The following is a 17451-nucleotide window of genomic DNA, read 5'->3' on the forward strand; positions in this document are numbered from 1 at the left end:
TACTCTCTGCTTGACATGTACTGTAACCTTTCTTTTGCAGTCAAGATTTTACTGCCTTCAAGGGTGTACATATAGGAATTGTGGAACAAAGTAAACCCTGAGAGTCGGCTTTCCTGGTCCTCTATTCCAGCTTCTTTCTACCCAAATGTTGTAGCCCAGATTTCCATTACACACTCCCTTTGATGGCTTCTCCATTAAAATTGCAGTAATGTAATTTGTATTTTGTCCTTGAAGTGAGGCCAGAATTAGGAAGTACATGCAGTGCTTTTGGTAGGAAAGTTCTGTAATGGCCTATGAGATAATTACTTTGATAATAACACACAACTTTTTAATGTATAACCACCAGTTTATTACATACTGTTTACCACTTATCATCCTAGATTTGTTACATCTCTTTTCCTTTAATTTGAAAAACATCCCTGCATGCTGGGTAGTATCATCTCCCATTTACAAATGAGAAAATGGAGGCTCAGAAAGGTTAAACAATTTGTCTAAGGTTGCACAGCTGTTGAGCGAGACAGAGTTGATTCATTCCACAGATTTTTTTTTTCCTCCAAAATTAGGAAGTTGGATCCCAAAAATTAGGGTCAAAATTTTTCCTAGAGAAACTTATAAATGGTATGACTATATAAAGAGAATAGGTAAAAGAAAGTAAATAGGTGGAAAGAAAGTGTGAAGAAGGTTAAGCTGATATTGTGGATCAACTATAAAAGACAGGAAGCTGAAAATACCATTGAAGCACTTCTGGAATTGAAACAATTCTTAGAAGGCAGTTGTCCTGTATGATAGAGGATTTTTTTTTTTTGATAGTTGTCGCATTTTAACTTGGAGATTCAGAATTAAAAGTTAAAAATATATCTAGAGCAGAGGGTGAAAATAATATTATCAGTGGAAAGGAAAATGTAGAAATAGAAATGTTATGTATATTTAATAGAAAAGTGATCTAGATAAGGTGTATCAAGATAAAGATAGATGGGCTAAGTGGGGGTTTAATGTAGATATAGTTCAGAGAAGGCTAATTACAAACATTCTTTGATTCAGGGAGAGAAAGTTCAGTTAAGCATTCTGGAGTTTGTTGCCATAGTGTTAAATTATATCTTTCTAGAAATGAGATTCCATTGTGAGGCCTTCTGTTTTTTATTTGGAGTTCGTTTTAAGCAGGGGGCAAGGAGGTAAACGCTGAATAACTACTGCAACTGTGAGGAGGTATTTGTAATATACTAAAGGTTCAGAAGTGAATTTCATTACCTGTAATTAAGCACATCATATCTGTCACTCTGAGGCTTTAGCTTTTACCTAAGAGGCCCACCTTCCTTATTTAACATTTTCATGTGTTTAAACCCCAGCAAGACGTTCAAATTATGCATCTTCAACTTACCTATATCCAGCTGCATATACTTAAGATGTACTAAATATACCCACTTGCTAACATTCACTTACAGGGGATAAATGGCCTGACCTCCCTTCCCCATCAACAAGCTCTTTTCTGGCTTCTGAGTTTGTCAGGGAGGTTCTCATCTATATGGCTGTCCAGGCACCAAAATACTGAGGTCACTTTTGATTCATCAGCTCCTCATCTTGGTATCTTGCCAAGTCTCGTAGTTCTTCCTTTGGAATGTATTGTTTGTCCCTTTCTGTTCATCACTGCTAGTTGAATTTTTTCCTTTTTTCTCTATAGAGAAAAAAATAGTTGTTTCTTGTTTTTCAAGAATTCCCATAAGGCTCTCAAAGTAATTTTTGAAAGACATCTTTCTGGATAGTGCCTTTCTTTTTTTGCTTTAGTTATTTCACCTTAGTTTTGCGGCTAGAGTATGTCACTGGAGAGTTAGCTCCCTATCGGAACTGTAAGTTTCAGTTCTGCTAAAGGAAGAGACCATAGGCATTGGCGTTAGTCAGGGGTGGCATAAGAGGAGTTGAAAACATCAGCTGTTAACAGTAATAAAATCACTTTCCTTATGTGATAGTTTTGAATTTGAACAACAAATTCATCTGTTTTGCCTTAAACCAAAGGTAAGATATGTTTGGAGACAAATATGTGCAGCTTACTATGAGGGAATTTCTACCTTACAAAATTATTTTTGGAGCAAGCTAATGATGTTTACACCTGGGTTATCTGAGAGGATGGTAAAGTATATGATCATTTTATTTTAAAAGTGTTGATGTATTTTTGTTTTCAAGAAGAATGAGTTTTATAATTTATTAATTTAAGGGGGCAGTGTTTTTGTAGAAAAGATTACCAGGAATATAATTGGGCCTTACTGGCAATTTTCTTGTTGGGAATACTAAAAAGGAGGAGATAATTTTTGTTGGAGGCTTGGTCTATGTTGAGAACACAGCAACAGTCAGAAGGGCATTAGGAATGTGTACTAATTTATATGTCTGCAGTTTATTCAGAGTCAACAAGTTGACTATGTCTTGTTCAGATAGATTCTTTAAAGATTTTTGGTAAAAGACTCCTTCCCCACCACTGATTTCCAGTGTATTTATGTTGTGCAACAAACTATACATGACATTTCAGTTGAGGTATTACATTAATGAGGCACTGAGTTTGCAGTTCAGTAGGAATCTAGACAGAGTGGTGTAGTGGCAAAGTTGTCTGACATGATGGATGACTAGCTGTAGGACATGAGGGAAGCCACACTTGGCTTCGATTTCCACTCTGTAGTATAAGAATTAAACTGAGGACCCTTCCAGCTCTGAGTCTCTGATTTTTGTGGTGCCACTCAAGTCGCTTTTGAAGTGTTTTCTTGGAGAGGAGGTGTTTGTTCCATAGCCTTTTCTCTTTTGGTCTCTCAAAGCCAGCCTAAATGTTCTGGAGTTTTGGAAATTTTTTTCTCTGTTTGAAGTTACATGACCTAAACAGATACTGAACTTTGACCATGGTATTAGCTTTGTGCTACCAACAGCATTTTAGCAAGAGCAGGATTATTCCCAAACTAGAAATCTATTATAATTCAAATGTTGACGTAGAAGGGCTTCAAACACTTTGTTTTACATAGAGCCATTCTTACGAATATCTGGGATGCTCATTCTAATAATAACTGCAGTATGTATAATGAGGTATAGTTAAGAGCATGGACACTGAAGCTGTACTTCCTGACCCACATCTGGCTCTGCCGCTTGTTCATTTTGTGACTGAGCAAGTTTTAATGACAGTACCTACCTAATAGGTTTGCTGAGGAATGAATATCTGCCTGGCCTATGGTTCTATATATACTTAGGTGCTACTGTAAATTATTTTTACATTCCAGGGTTCAGGCGCTCCTACGATATCTCCTTTAATCATCATCATAATCCTATGAAAGTAGTACCGTCATTATCCTCATAAAGAGACGGAGGCTCAGAGAGGTTAAATAACTTCTTGCATCACATAGGAAATAGGTGCTAGAGTCATGAAACGAGTAGGTCTTTCTGACTCATTCCAAAACCCAGGCTCCTTCCTTAGTTACATATACTGCTCTAAGCCCAGTCTTTTGGAAATTCTAAATGCTGTTAATTACTCGCTGGGCTTTGACTTAAGGAGGCAGTTGGTGAGAACAAAGACCCAGATAGCATCTGAATGCCTCTTCTATCACCAGGAAAAAATGATGTGTCTTTCAGGCCTCAGGGTTTTCTGTGAATTGTTTTTGTACAATGTGCTGTTGTGTTTTTTTTGTCCATCTCCTCTGCAGACTGAGGCAGTATCAGCACCCAGTCCCATATAGGCTTTGTTTGACAATGGTCTTGGGGAGTATCTGGGCTGGATTAGAAAAGACTCCTTTGCTAGGTCTATCCTTAACTGAGGAGAGTGAAAATTGTAACATACAAAAATAATTTCAGTGAAGGTAATAACCTGAACATCCATATAACTCTCGCTTTATTCACCAGATATTTTTTGAATATCTAGATATCTGACATTTTAATCTGGGCTTTAGATCTTGGATTTTTCATTTGAAAACTTAAAAACGGCTTTACAGTGAAACAGTCTCACTGAAAATTTAACACTGATTATTCTGTATTTACAAAACTTTAAACTGCATTTGTTTTAACTACCTATAGCCATTTTTGTTTTTTGTCCCTTCAGAATCCTTTAACAGAAATAATGGCACACAAATAGGCTTCTGTCATTTCTGAACCTCCTATGACAATACCGTACTTAATGCTGAGTAATAGTAATTAGGATGGTGCTGGGTGTAGACATTTTGCATTTTGAGTCTGAGAAGATTTTAGCTTCATCTGAGTTGCTGAGTCAACTCTGCTTTGTTCACTATTTCAGAACAGTATCTTATACATGGGTTCCTAGTAGTCTAAATATTAAAGAGTGAATTGCATTTAAGAAGTTCTGTAAGTACTCTATCACTTTCATTTCATAGACAGGTGAACAGTGGAGATAATGGTGAGATAATTTTATCCAGTTTATTCTGAAAAAGTTCTGGTATAGGTAATTTTTTTCTGTAAAGGGCTAGAGAGTAAACATTTTAGGTTTTGTGGGCCATATGATCTCTGTCACAACTCACGTTGTCTCTACTCAACTGCCTTTGTAGAGCACAAGTAGCTATAGCAAAACATAACCATATGGGTGTGACTATGTTTCAATAAAACTTTATTTATGTAGACCTATTTTAATACTCTTGAATGGATCTGGTGGAGGGTCCAGTGAAGACACTTATTTGATGAAAACAGTTGTTTAAGCTTCTGGCAAAGTTGCCTGCCAACTTATAAAGGAGTCACAATAGTGTTTATATAAAAACAAAAGCAGTGTTTTGAAATATCATGGCTACTAAGGACCAATCTCACAGGAATTCTCTTTCCAAAATGGCATAATTTTGCTCTCAGTGAATGCTTATAAAAGAGTCTTGCATAATGTATTATTAATTTGGAAGCTATTACTTGTTCAGCTACATGTGCAGGTTTTTAGTTTTATTTGTACATTTAAAAATGATAAATGGAAAATTCAATACCATTCAAGAGAGGAGAACTACTCAATACTTAAGTAGATATTTGCCAAACACATTTTGAGTTGAGTTTCTATTTTTAACTGACATACTGACTTAAGTTTGCCAAAACCTGATTGCATTTGGAAGGAAAATGGCATTGTTGCTATTTCCTCTGCACGAGAACATCTGAAACAGGCAACTGGCAGCAGGGAAGAGTGAAGGAGAGGGCAAAAATATAATACTTTGTGAGCTTGTTTTTTTTGTGTGTGTGTGGGGGTGTTTGGTAATAAATTTCAAATCTAGTTAGGTTATATTTTCTTTCAGTCTGATCTTTAGAGTACCTAGTTTATTTTCTACATTCTATATCCCCCTCAAGTAAATAAAGGAAATTCCATCTTATTACAATTAGAATGAGTTCAGTAACATATCTTTATTTTTGAGGTATGGTAATAAATCATTTTGTTAGATTTTAACCTTCTGATTCAAGTTGACTAATATTCTTATTTGTGATCTGTATTTTAAAAAGTTTAATTCTAAGTATGTTCCCTTCAGTGAGTAGTAATTCTGTTTTAGAACAAGAGTAATGGACTTAAAGTGTACCAAATGGCTTAGAAAACATTTTAAAATAGTAACTTTACAACTACTACATTTTAGACCTTAATGTGTAGACAGAATAGGTTAAATAGATTAACCAAAGTCATTCTGAAAAGCAAAGTAACACCCATATGAGTATTTTATCTTAGATTACATTTTGTGCTTTTATTAGAACCATTGATTTGGTAAAAGCTCTCAACGTAGTATTATTACAGAAACTGTTTTGAATATGGGGTTGCAACAGACTTGGGGTTCAGTCACCAATTTCAGGCTATAGCTGGGTGTAGTTTTGGATAGTGTTTTGTTTGAAGCTGCTATTTGTTTGTTTTACACTATTAGCATTAGGGTGTCATGCAGCCCTAGTCTGAATCCCTAGTAGGAAAGTTTTTCTTTTTTTTTTAAACATCTTTATTGGAGTATAATTGCTTTACAATGGTGTGTTAGTTTCTGCTTTATAACAAAGTGAATCAGTTATACATATACATATGTCCCCATTATCTCTTCCCTCTTGCATCTCCCTCCCTCCCACCCTCCCTATCCCACCCCTCTAGGTGGTCACAAAGCACGGAGCTGATCTCCCTGTGCTATGCGGCTGCTTCCCGCTAGCTATCTATTTTACATTTGGTAGTGTATATATGTCCATGCCACTCTCTCACTTTGTCGCAGCTTACCCTTCCCCCTCCCCATATCCTCAAGTCCATTCTCTCTACGTCTGCGTCTTTATTCTCGTCTTACCCCTAGGTTCTTCATGACCTTTTTTTTTTTTTTAGATTCCATATATATGTGTTAGCATACGGTATTTGTTTTTCTCTTTATGACTTTCTTTCTGACTTACTTCACTCTGTATGACAGATTCTGGGTCCATCCACCTCACTACAAATAACTCAATTTCATTCCTTTTTATGGCTGAGTAATATTCCATTGTATATATGTGCCACATCTTCTTTTTTTTTTTTTTTTGGTGGTATGCGGGCCTCCCATTGTTGTGGCCTCTCCCGTTGCGGGGCACAGGCTCCGGACGCGCAGGTTCAGCGGCCACGGCTCACGGGCCCAGCCGCTCCGCGGCATGTGGGATCTTCCCGGACCGGGGCACGAACCCCTGTCCCCTGCATCGGCAGGCGGACTCTCAACCACTACGCCACCAGGGAAGCCCTGTGCCACATCTTCTTTATCCATTCCTCTGTCGATGGACACTTAGGTTGCTTCCATGTCCTGGCTACTGTAAATAGAGCTGCAATGGACATTTTGGTACCCTAGTAGGAAAGTTTTGAACAGGGTTCTGAGGGGTGTGGTTGTCAGATTTTGATGTATCCTTTAGCAATTATCCTACCTAAAAAGATCAAGGGAACATGGAATTGGGTGTTGCAAGTTTTAACTCTGATGTTTTTTCTGAAGGCATATATTTCCTATTGCAGTGTGGATACCATTCTCTATTTAAAATAATGACATAAACTGGTTTGATATTTCACCTTTTTGATCATTCAGAAGCTGTTGTATGAATACATTTTCCAAGTAGATACAGAGAACATTTTAAGTGAAGTTCTTTTTTTTTAGCAAGATTATGAATATTCATAAAGTTCCTTTTTTGGTCAGATTGACCCATCAAGCCTTATAATGGAAAAACTTCCATTTGTATTTAATTTCAGTTGGATTCTCTTCTAAGAAACTAATAACCACATTCTAAATGTGCTTAAACCTGTCGAGTTAATAGGAAATATACTGAGGATTCTTAGACAGCAAACCAAAATACAAAAAGAAGGGGTAGAAACCTCAGATGTACATCGTGATGGAGTAGATTGAATACTGTTATGTAGAAAGAATACAGCACTGGGAACTAATGATTATTTTAGTACCAATAATGTACGAAACTAATTCACTAGTTTGGGAATTGAAATACCCTCTGAGGAGTTTGGTAGAGATGTGCATAAAGGAGGGAGCCTATTTCAGACTTGGTGTGGTTAGGGGAGGAATGTGTTTCAGGGTCCAACAGGAGGCCGGTCAAGAAATTATTTCTAAGAGAGAGCAGGAGCTCAACGTAGCCATGCCAGCAGGGGAAGAAAGTGTTCTATGAAGAAAAGTGGAATGAACTAAGGCATGCCTCGGTATGAGAAGACGTTGAACACTGGGCATCTGTATTCATTCAGTAGATATGGTGATAAATGAGGAAGTGGAAAGTGGTGTGGGGAAGGATGAGGTTGAAAAGGATTGTTGGGTTTTAAATACTAAGGACCTTATTTACCAGGCTATAGCGTCAGAACTTTGCCTTGACTGTGGCAGGGAGTCCCTGAAGGAAGCTTAGATTCACATCCTCTTTGATTTATTAGCTGTGTTTATTACCGCTCTTGCCCCACTAATGTGTTAAAACAACAACAACAAAGGAGGATGGAGTCTGGTTTGAAAGCTCTGTTATTTGTTTTTTGTTATTATTACATTAGGAAGTTTTAAAAAATTTTTATTATATCCAATGGCAGAGAAAATATAAGTTATCTTAAAGCTCTGAGATTAGGAGTTTAAAACTCTTGGCTCTGATTCTGATTTCATTACTAATTTTGGCAGAGCCTCTAGTCTCTTTTAGTCTCACATCCAGGTCAGATAAAATTAGGTTCTTGGACCCTTGTTTCTGCCCTGGTCCTGTTTATGAAGATGGGGGTGGGGATGGAGGTGGGTGCTCATGGAGAAGGCAGGCAAGCAAGCTAATTTCCATCAATAATGGTTAAATGAGTACTTCTGAAATTATTGCTTCTAGGGTATTTTGGCAGAAAATGCCAGGACAGTAGGATGTTGTAATTGAGAAGGATGATTTCCTGGTGGTTGAATTTCAGGCGCTCTGTAACCTGGGTAGAAAATGAAGACCTTAAGACCTCACAAGTGAACTCTTAAAGTTCCCTTTCTTCTATCAGACAAATTAAGAAAATAATAATTTGCATCTACCTTATTCCCAGGATGAACTGAACTTGTAATAGAAAGGTGAAATTTGTTGGTAATGTCAGGTTCAGCTCTTCCTTACTATTCCATCAGCCATTGTCTTATTCCGTATGGACCAGTTATCATCTCATGTTGAGTTGGTCTACTTGCTTCCATTATCTCCCAGCTGCAGTCCCAGATTGTTTTGTCATGTTATTAATCTTCTTTTTTAAAAAATTGTTGTTAGAGTATAGTTGATTTACAATGTTGTGTTAGTTTCAGGTATACAGCAAAGTTATATATCTACATATATCCACTCTTTTTTAAATTCTTTCCCCATATAGGCCATTACAGAGTATTGAGTAGAGTTCCTTGTGCTATACAGTAGGTCCTTATTAGTTATCTATTTTATATGTAGTAGTGTGTATATGTCATTCCCAATCTCCCAGTTTATCCCCCCCTTTCCCTCATCTTCTTAAAACACAATTTTCATTATGTTATTCCCTTAATTTAAAAATCCATACTACCATTTAAAAATTATTTATTTGTTTATTTATTTATTTATTTATTTATTGGTCTTTTTGAGTTCCTTAGAATCTCTGTAATATTCTCTGTGAATGGGGAGAGGAAAGCTTGGGATGTGCTGGGGAATTGAGTCTGACCTAATAAAACAAATCGTATCATTAATTTGTATTGTCTAAATAAAACTTTTTTTCCTTTGGCAAACATCCTTCAATCTAAAGTTACCTAAGGCATAAGTCCCTCATAGAAGGTTGTGTGATTGGAGGTAGATAGTCTTAGGTTGGTGAACATGGTGTTCCAGGGTTTCCAGCAACACACCTATCCATTTGCTGTTTGTAATAGTAGGGGAATGCCTGTCTTTGAGGGACAAACAATTGCTACTTAATAATTGATTTTCTCTTATCTCTTTGATATTTGAACTATGTAAAGCACCTTGCATTCTATCTGGTATAGTATATAGTTACTCAATAGTGGTAGCTACTGTTACTATTACTTAACCTATTCATTGTATACAGTTGCTGTTTAAATTCATATGGTTGTGCTAATAGCCAAGATAATTTCCATGGTTGTTTCAAATTAGGATTAGTGAGACTTTAAAAGCATTTATTAACGTTAAAATCATTATAGTATTGTTTTCTCTTCTCTTGTTTCTAATTTTAATAACTACCAAAAAAAAATTCAGGCTGGTTTTCCTCGATTTGTTCTAAATATTACATGATGCTTTTTGTTTGAGATTTTGTTATCTTCTAGAATTTTTCATTAGCAGCTATGTATGTTGAGCAGCCTTGTTTTACTAAAGATTGATAATTAATGGGACAATGTGAAATTAGATAATTAAGCTTCTCTTATAGAAAATGTTGCTATTATTCTTCCTTGCATCATGATTTTTATAATACTTAAATTTTATAACTCTCTGAAACTCCCTATAGGATGACTGAAAGATGATTTTCCTACCAGAAAGTAAGTGGCCTAAAATGATAGGTATATCACCACTTATAAGTTCAAAATTCTTATTAAAGCTCCATATTCATCCTTCTTTCAGCTATACATCTTCTACCTTATGGATTTTTTAAAGATCTGTCACTACCTTAGTAGTGTTCTGAGTAGCTTGACTTTAATGTGCTGTGTATTTTACTGATGACTTTCAAAAATTATCATGTTTTTTTTTTTTTAATTAATTAATTAATTTATTTTTGGCTGTATTGGGTCTTTGTTGCTGTGCACGGGCTTTCTCTAGTTGTGTTGAGCGGGGGCTACTCTTCGTTGTGGTGCTCAGCCTTCTCACTGTGGTGGTTTGTCTTGATGCGGAGCATGGGCTCTAGGCACGCAGGCTTCAGTAGTTGTGGCACGCGGGCTCAGTAGTTTTGGCTTGCAAGCTCCAGAGCACAGGCTCAGTAGTTGTGACACACGGGCTTAGTTGATCCACGGCATGTGAGATCTTCCCAGACCAGGGCTCGAACCCGTGTCCCCTGCATTGGCAGGTGGATTCTTAACCACTGTGCCACAAGGGAAGTCCTATCATGCATTATTGAATATTTAATTATTAAATTAGAAAGATGATAACTTAAAATCTGATTTTATGTACTCAGTAAATTCCTGTGATTAGAAAATTCTCTCATGGTGTTCTGTTTATAATTAATATACCAAGTGAAACTAATTAGAAGTATCTGAAACCCCTGGCAAAATCTGTAATTAGACATGTGATTCATAATTAACTGACTCTTCTTATTCTTGCCTTTTCCTCTCCATTTGAATTAATTACTTTTGTTCTTCTTAGTGATACCTGTCTTCATGTTCAAGACACTGATTAGAGTTCAGTGATCACTGTGGCATTTTTATAGAGAGTATGGTTTTTCTGAGAACTTTGTTTTTAAACTTTGCTTAATAATGTAAAAAAAATAACAAACCTTGAATCATATGCTCTATAAAGTATCACACTGAAGATTTTTGCCCACATTGTCAAATTAAGCATTTATTTTATCAGAGGCTGAAGACAAGCATAGAAAATAGGCAGACTTGACCACTTTTCCTGTCTTGTACTTAAGGACCTGGATTTTTCTTGCCAGTCTGATCACTGTCTGCATAATTTTGACAGCATACCCATTGGCCTTGGGTCATTGAGTAGAGCTGGTATTAATTCATTCATTATTTTGATAAAAAACAGTTCATTAAAGGTCTACCATATGCTAGGCTTTGGGTGCAAAGAGGCAGGAATGATATTCAGAGTATTTGTCAGTCACTACAACACAGACACCAGCCTATCAAGATGGCCATAGCACTGGATTCAGGGTCTTGAAGGACCCCTGCATTCTTTATACTGCATCAGGCTTTGCTGCTTTTGTTGTTGAGTTGGCGTGGTGGTGGTGGTGATGGTGGGAAGACTGGGCCATCAGCAGGTACCTTAGAGCTGGTGAAGTTTGGGGCAGTGACTGTTTGCCAGACCATATTACAGAAGTATTTCAGCACAACCCTTAAGGCTGTACTGGTGTGTACCAGCTGAGTATTAGCTCTGCCAAGAGGTGTTCAGTTCTCTGACTGTAGAGTCAGAGTTACTACCCAGTTTGAGAAGTACTTAATGAAAGTGTGTAGACAGTACATAGGGGTTTGCATGAGCCTTTTGGGGGAAAACTAGTAAAGACTTCTATGGTGACTAGAAATTTGCCATAGTCAGATTTGAGGAGGAGGCTCTAACCAAGCTGAGGGGAAAATAGCATTTGCAAAGGCAAAGGAGTGTGAAAGAGCGTGGTGGATTCAGACATGAACAAATAGGAGAGATGCAAGATGAAGATGTCTTTCTCTGACCTTTGATTTTTTAAGCTGAATAAATATATATTAAGACCACGTTTGTATCTTTGAAATTGCTCCATTTTTTGGTAAAGAACTGCTAGACTGTTTGATACTTAGTTTCTTTAACTATATCTAATTATTTTAGGTGTAGGGAAAGAAGGGAGAATAGGAATTTGTTACAGTTCAGGGCTATACTAAAGATTGCTAGAGCAAGAGTGCAATGAAAAAACTTCTCTGCTGATTCACTGAGAGGCTTCTAATGAGCAAACACAAATTCAAACAGATTGAGGATGGTAGTTTTTTTTTTAATGACATAAAACTGTTGCCCTTGAGACTTTCTGGCTGACATCATGAAACTAATTTTGCTTAATAACTGTGGAGGCCTACAAATTCAAACGTGTGGAAAAGGAAGTAAATTACTGGCCTGTCAGATTCCTGTTGCCTATCATCTTTTATCTGAATAGCAGCTTTTGTTTCCAGACTGTCAGGAGCAAGTATGTGGACCCCTTCAATGTTGAATTTGTATATGCTTGAATAATTCAATTCAGAACTATCTAAATATAGCAAATCTACAACAGTGAAAATGCTGTATCTTCTTACACTTGTGTAACTTAGGGAACATGTCTATGGATATCTCTTCTCATTTCTGAGAGCTCTTGAGATATGTCAAGGATTTGTAGGGGTGTAAGTTCTGCTTTTATTGTCAGAGTTGATGACTCACACCTTTGAAATATAATGAAGTCATATGGACAGCAGAATAAACATTTTCTCTGTGACTGTTCAACTCAATGAATGATTTGAAAGCACCCACTATGTGCTAGGAATTATGTGGAATACAAAGGTGAACTACTGGCATTTTTCTGGGTATCAAATTATGTGATTTTTTTTTCTCTCAAGCTATATTTAATAAAAATGACTGTCTTGATGGTGTATGTGTGTAGCGTAACAACAAAGGCTACAATAAAGGCTTGAGTTACTGGTAAACAGATTATTTGCTTCAAGGAGTGTTTTGAAATAATGGTTTAAGCTCTTTTATGGCTTCATTTTTTACAGCATTTTCAATTAATGTTACTTATTTTCTTTCTACTTCCCATTACTCTGAATAATTAGAAATGAGGAGTATTTTCTGTGAAATGTATATTAAATCCCAATATTAATTCAACAAGTATTTAGATAGCATCTACTAGGCCATAGGTATGGAGTGAGCTGAATAGCAAAGTTTGCTATCCATAGAATAAAATTACTCCCTAGAAAGGAAGCTAAAATAATAAAAACATGAAAACTTTCAGCTCTTTTGGTATACTTAATGTTATGAAAATAACAGTCAGCCTTAAATGCACAGAATTTACATATGGTTTTGCAGGTATGCTGTATTTTTGATGTTGTTCACAAAGGCTATCGGAAAACTTAAGAAGGTGTAAACTGTCTACTTTTTGAATACTGATTACCTTAACCAGCATATTACATCTGTGTTTTTCTTTTTACTTATTTCATATTGTGGGTAGCCCAGTTACTTTAGAAATTAAAGACATTCTGTATGCTATCACTTGGCTAGAGCCAGATCTAGGGAAACAAAAAGATGGTGAGAATCCTTGCTGTAACAAATTGCCCCTTTTGTACCTTTGTTCATTCCATTTCCACTTCCTGGAATGCCCCCTTTTCTTATCAAAGGTTTTCCCAAAACCTTACCTAAACATTTCCCTTGACATTTTACTCTTTGGAATTTCTATAACATTTTGTTTGTTGCACCTTTTGGGATCTTTATTTTTTACTTTTTTTGTATGTACCTGAACTGTGTTTTCTTTAGAATTATAAGCTTCTTGATGGTGTCATGAATGTTGAATTGGGACATGAACTTTTAGTTAATTTCCAGTTCTTTACAGTCATAAATGTGCTATGATATAAACCTTCGGATTTTTTATTATTTAGGACAGAGTTCTGAGAGAGAAGTTACTAGGTCAAAGGGTTTGAACTTTTTAAAGCCCTTGTGTATTGCAAAATTGCTTTCCAGAAAGACTTTACCTATTTACACTACCACAATAGTGGTATGTGCAAAGATGCCCATTATATTGTATCATTATATTACTATAATTATGTTATTATATTACATTATAATTTGTAGCTATCAGTATAGCTGTAGATTATGGTATAGTAACAATCCCCCAAATCTCAGTGGTTTAATACAACAATGTTTATTTTTTGCTCCTGCTACATGTCTAACACATATCAACAGGGGGTCTTCTCTCTCTCTTTGGAGTCATTTAGTGAACCACCCTGATCAGAGCTCCATCTGGTTACTTCCTTCCATAATCACTGCAGCAGTGGGTAGGTCTTCCAGTTGTGTACTGGTTCCTAAAGCTTATGCCTAATAATATCTCATATCATGTCTATGTACATTTTAGTGGCTAAAGCAAGTCATGTAGCCAGAACTAAGTTGAAACAGGGCAGTGAAGTGCAGTTCTACTGTGAGTCTAGGAAGGAGGAGGACTGGAACAGCACTAATAACTAACATCTTATTTAAAAAACAACTCAAATTTTATTGATGAAAGATGATATCTCAATTTGATTTCCTTTGCCAATGTAGGTGAAATTTTCATAACTTATTAGCCATTTGTTTTATTTAATCTTCCCTTTTACTTGTTTTATAAACACTTGCTGTTGGTTTACTTTTATATTTCCAGATTTTTGAATTCTGTCATTTTTGTGAGGATAGGAGGTCATGGTGGTGGTATTATGGGGAGTGCAGACTTTTAGAAAATGCCTTCTGTTTTGAAAACTTGAGCAGGTGAACAAAAATTATTTTTCTTGAATTGATCCCCTCACCCTTGTTAATATAGTATATGTTTTGATAAGTTTTGTATTTCAAGATTTGTCAAAATGTTTAAATAATTATAGACAATAGAAAGTCTAGCAGAATTAAGATCCTTGACATTTTTTTTTTTTTTTTTTTGCGGTACGCGGGCCTCTCACTGTTGTGGCCTCTCCCGTTGCGGAGCACAGGGTCCGGACGCGCAGGCTCAGCAGCCACAGCTCACGGGCCCAGCCGCTCCGCGGCATGTGGGATCTTCCCGGACGGGGGCACGAACCCGTGTCCCCTGCATCGGCAGGCGGACTCTCAACCACTGCGCCACCAGGGAAGCCCAGATCCTTGACATTTTACAAGCTTCTAAAGAACAACTTGAGCACAAAATTTTAGGGGGTAAACGATCAAGTTAGGGTTCTCCTCTTGAAAAAATGAAGTTCCCTACTCAAATTTAGTCATATTGACCATGTCTTTTTCCTTTTTTTCAACGTAGGTATCTGCCTAAACTGGAAGTTATGCTGTAGAGATTTCTGTGGATTTGTCTGAAAACCTAAGGTGAGATATTTTATAAATGCATTTGCCTTTTAATATATATATATCTACTTTGTTGTTGTTGTTGTTGTTTTGTTTTGTTACACGGGCCTCTCACTGTTGTGGCCTCTCCCACTGAGGAGCACAGGCTCCGGACACGCAGGCCCAGTGGCCATGGCTCACGGGCCCAGCCGCTCCGCGGCATGCGGGATACTCCTGGACCGGGGCACGAACCCGTGTCCCCTGCATCGGCAGGCGGACTCTCAACCACTGCACCACCAGGGAAGCCCCTTAAGATATATTTTATAATGAGAAATAATTGTTTCTGAAAAATTTAAGGCATTAAAAATTTAATGTCTTTCCCTCTGAGAGTTTTAATAGGAGGCAAATACTATTTATTATAAAGCTACATATATAGCATGCTTACTTTTACTTTGTAGGACATTTGATTGAAACAAATGAAGCTGGTTCTAGCAATTAAAATAGTTTTGAGTGAATTTTTCCTTTGTTTTTTATACTCAAAGTTTGGAGTTCACACTGCTGTTCCCTGACATGCACTTGAGAAAGATATTAGCATAATAATCTGATATTCTTGAAGGCAAACCTTCAATTAGTTAAGTCATAGATTACAACAACTGGTAACTATTTTAATAGTTCAGTTATTAAGAGTTTTCTACCACTGTTCTCTTGGAGTTGATTATTTTCTCTAGTTCCCTCTGTTTGCGGGGGGGCTTATAAAATAAGGATATATCCTTTAGTATGTTAGTGTTTGTTTTCTATAGATAGCATTCCACTCTAAAGGTAGTATCATAGCTCTTTCCCTTTTCTTACATGTCTTGGCTCAAATCTTCTTCATCTTTTAATTTTTTAAATGTAACATTATAAGTCCATCATCTGGTCTTTCCACCTTGAGTCCAGCTGCTCTCTAAGCCATTCTTGTCACACTTACGAGGGTGCTTTTTCTAAAAGATAAATGTCATCATGTTAGTCCATGACTCAGAATCCTTCAGTACCTTTACAGTGTTCAAAGGATATTTTAGACTCCTACAGAGCAGTATAATCTGCTTTATATCCATTTTTCCATCTCACTAGTGCTCTAGGAATGTTAGGAACTAACATTTGAAGAAAACAGCTTTACTGAGAAATAATTTAGATACCATGAAATTCATCCATTTATTTAAATTTGATGTAATTTATTGTATTTACAGCGTTATGCAACTATCACCACAGTCTAATTCTAGAATATTTTCATCACTTCAAAGAGACATCAGAACTCATTAGCAGTCACTATCCATTCCTCTCTCTACTCAGTCCCTGGCAGCTACTAATCTACTTTCTCTCTATAGCGCTGCCTATTCTGGACATTTCATATAAATGGAATTGTACAGTATGTGGTCTTTTGTGACTTATTTCTTCCATTTAGCATAAAGTTTTCAAGGTTCATCCATGGTTCATCATGAACCAGTACTTCATTCCTTTTTATGGCTAAATAATATTCTATTTTATGTGTCAGGAGTTTAGCTGAGCTTGTGAGAGAGAAGTGGGCTGGGGGGCAGGGGTAAGCCCTGAGCTTCCAGGTGTCAAGGTAGCTGATTAAAAACAACATTCCAAAATGAAAGTAACATTCTAGTCTTTATTCACTTACTGAGATAGTATAAGCAAGAGGCTAAACCTGAGAAAGTGCAGGCCCTCTCACTCAGGTGAATCAGTACGGGGTTGGGGGTGTTGTCTCACTGCTGAGGGAGCCCCAAACAAAAGGTTCCTGCAGTTTTATGGACCCAGGGCTGGTTGGAGGGTGAGATGGAAGGACTTGGAGTGGAAAAGTACTGAGTCAGAGTAGAGAAAAAATGTCTTTAATGTTTCCTCCCTAATGAGAAGATCTCAGAAGAGGCACCTGAAGAAAGGCCTCAGCTGCAGGCCACATATAAAGAAACTTCTGGAAGAAAGTACCTGGGCTAGGGATACAGCTGTGCTAAAGAGCATGGTCAGTCAGGGGTGCCTGGGTCCTTGACTGCAACTCCCTTCAGAGACTGCAGTGCACTGGCTGTGCACCAAGTCTGGTCAGGGGAGGGCAGATTTCCTATGTGAGGCCTACCAGGGCCTTTGTAGTCATTTATGGTCAGGTTGGAAAAGTCACACGTCGATTTCTTGGTCAGGAGCTGGACTCCGCAATATGCATGTACCATATTTTGCTTATCTGTTCATCAGTTGGTGGACATTTAGGTTGTTTCTACATTTGGGTTATTATGAATATTTTGCTATGAACATTTGTGTGTAAGTTTTTGTGTGTACATGTTTTCATTTCTCTTGGGTACATACCTAAGAGTGGAATTGCTGGGTCATTTGGTAAATCCATGTTTAACATTTTGAGGAGCTGCCAAACAGTTTTCCAAA

At 37.0% G+C, this 17451-nt stretch overlaps 1 protein-coding gene across 9 annotated transcripts in view; it reads left to right on the plus strand.

Moving 5' to 3' along the window:
- PEAK1 (pseudopodium enriched atypical kinase 1) overlaps positions 1–17451 on the plus strand; it is a 306121-nt gene that overhangs the window by 37161 nt on the left and 251509 nt on the right. For all 9 annotated transcript variants that reach the window (XM_082617339.1, XM_082617336.1, XM_082617334.1 and 6 more), the window contains exon 2: positions 15020–15081. The gene's annotated coding sequence lies outside the window, so the exon portion shown is untranslated. The remainder of the gene's footprint in view (positions 1–15019; positions 15082–17451) is intronic.

This window comes from Mesoplodon mirus (genome assembly GCF_964341445.2).
Source record: "Mesoplodon mirus genome assembly, chromosome: 4".
Classification (NCBI taxonomy): domain Eukaryota; kingdom Metazoa; phylum Chordata; class Mammalia; order Artiodactyla; family Ziphiidae; genus Mesoplodon; species Mesoplodon mirus.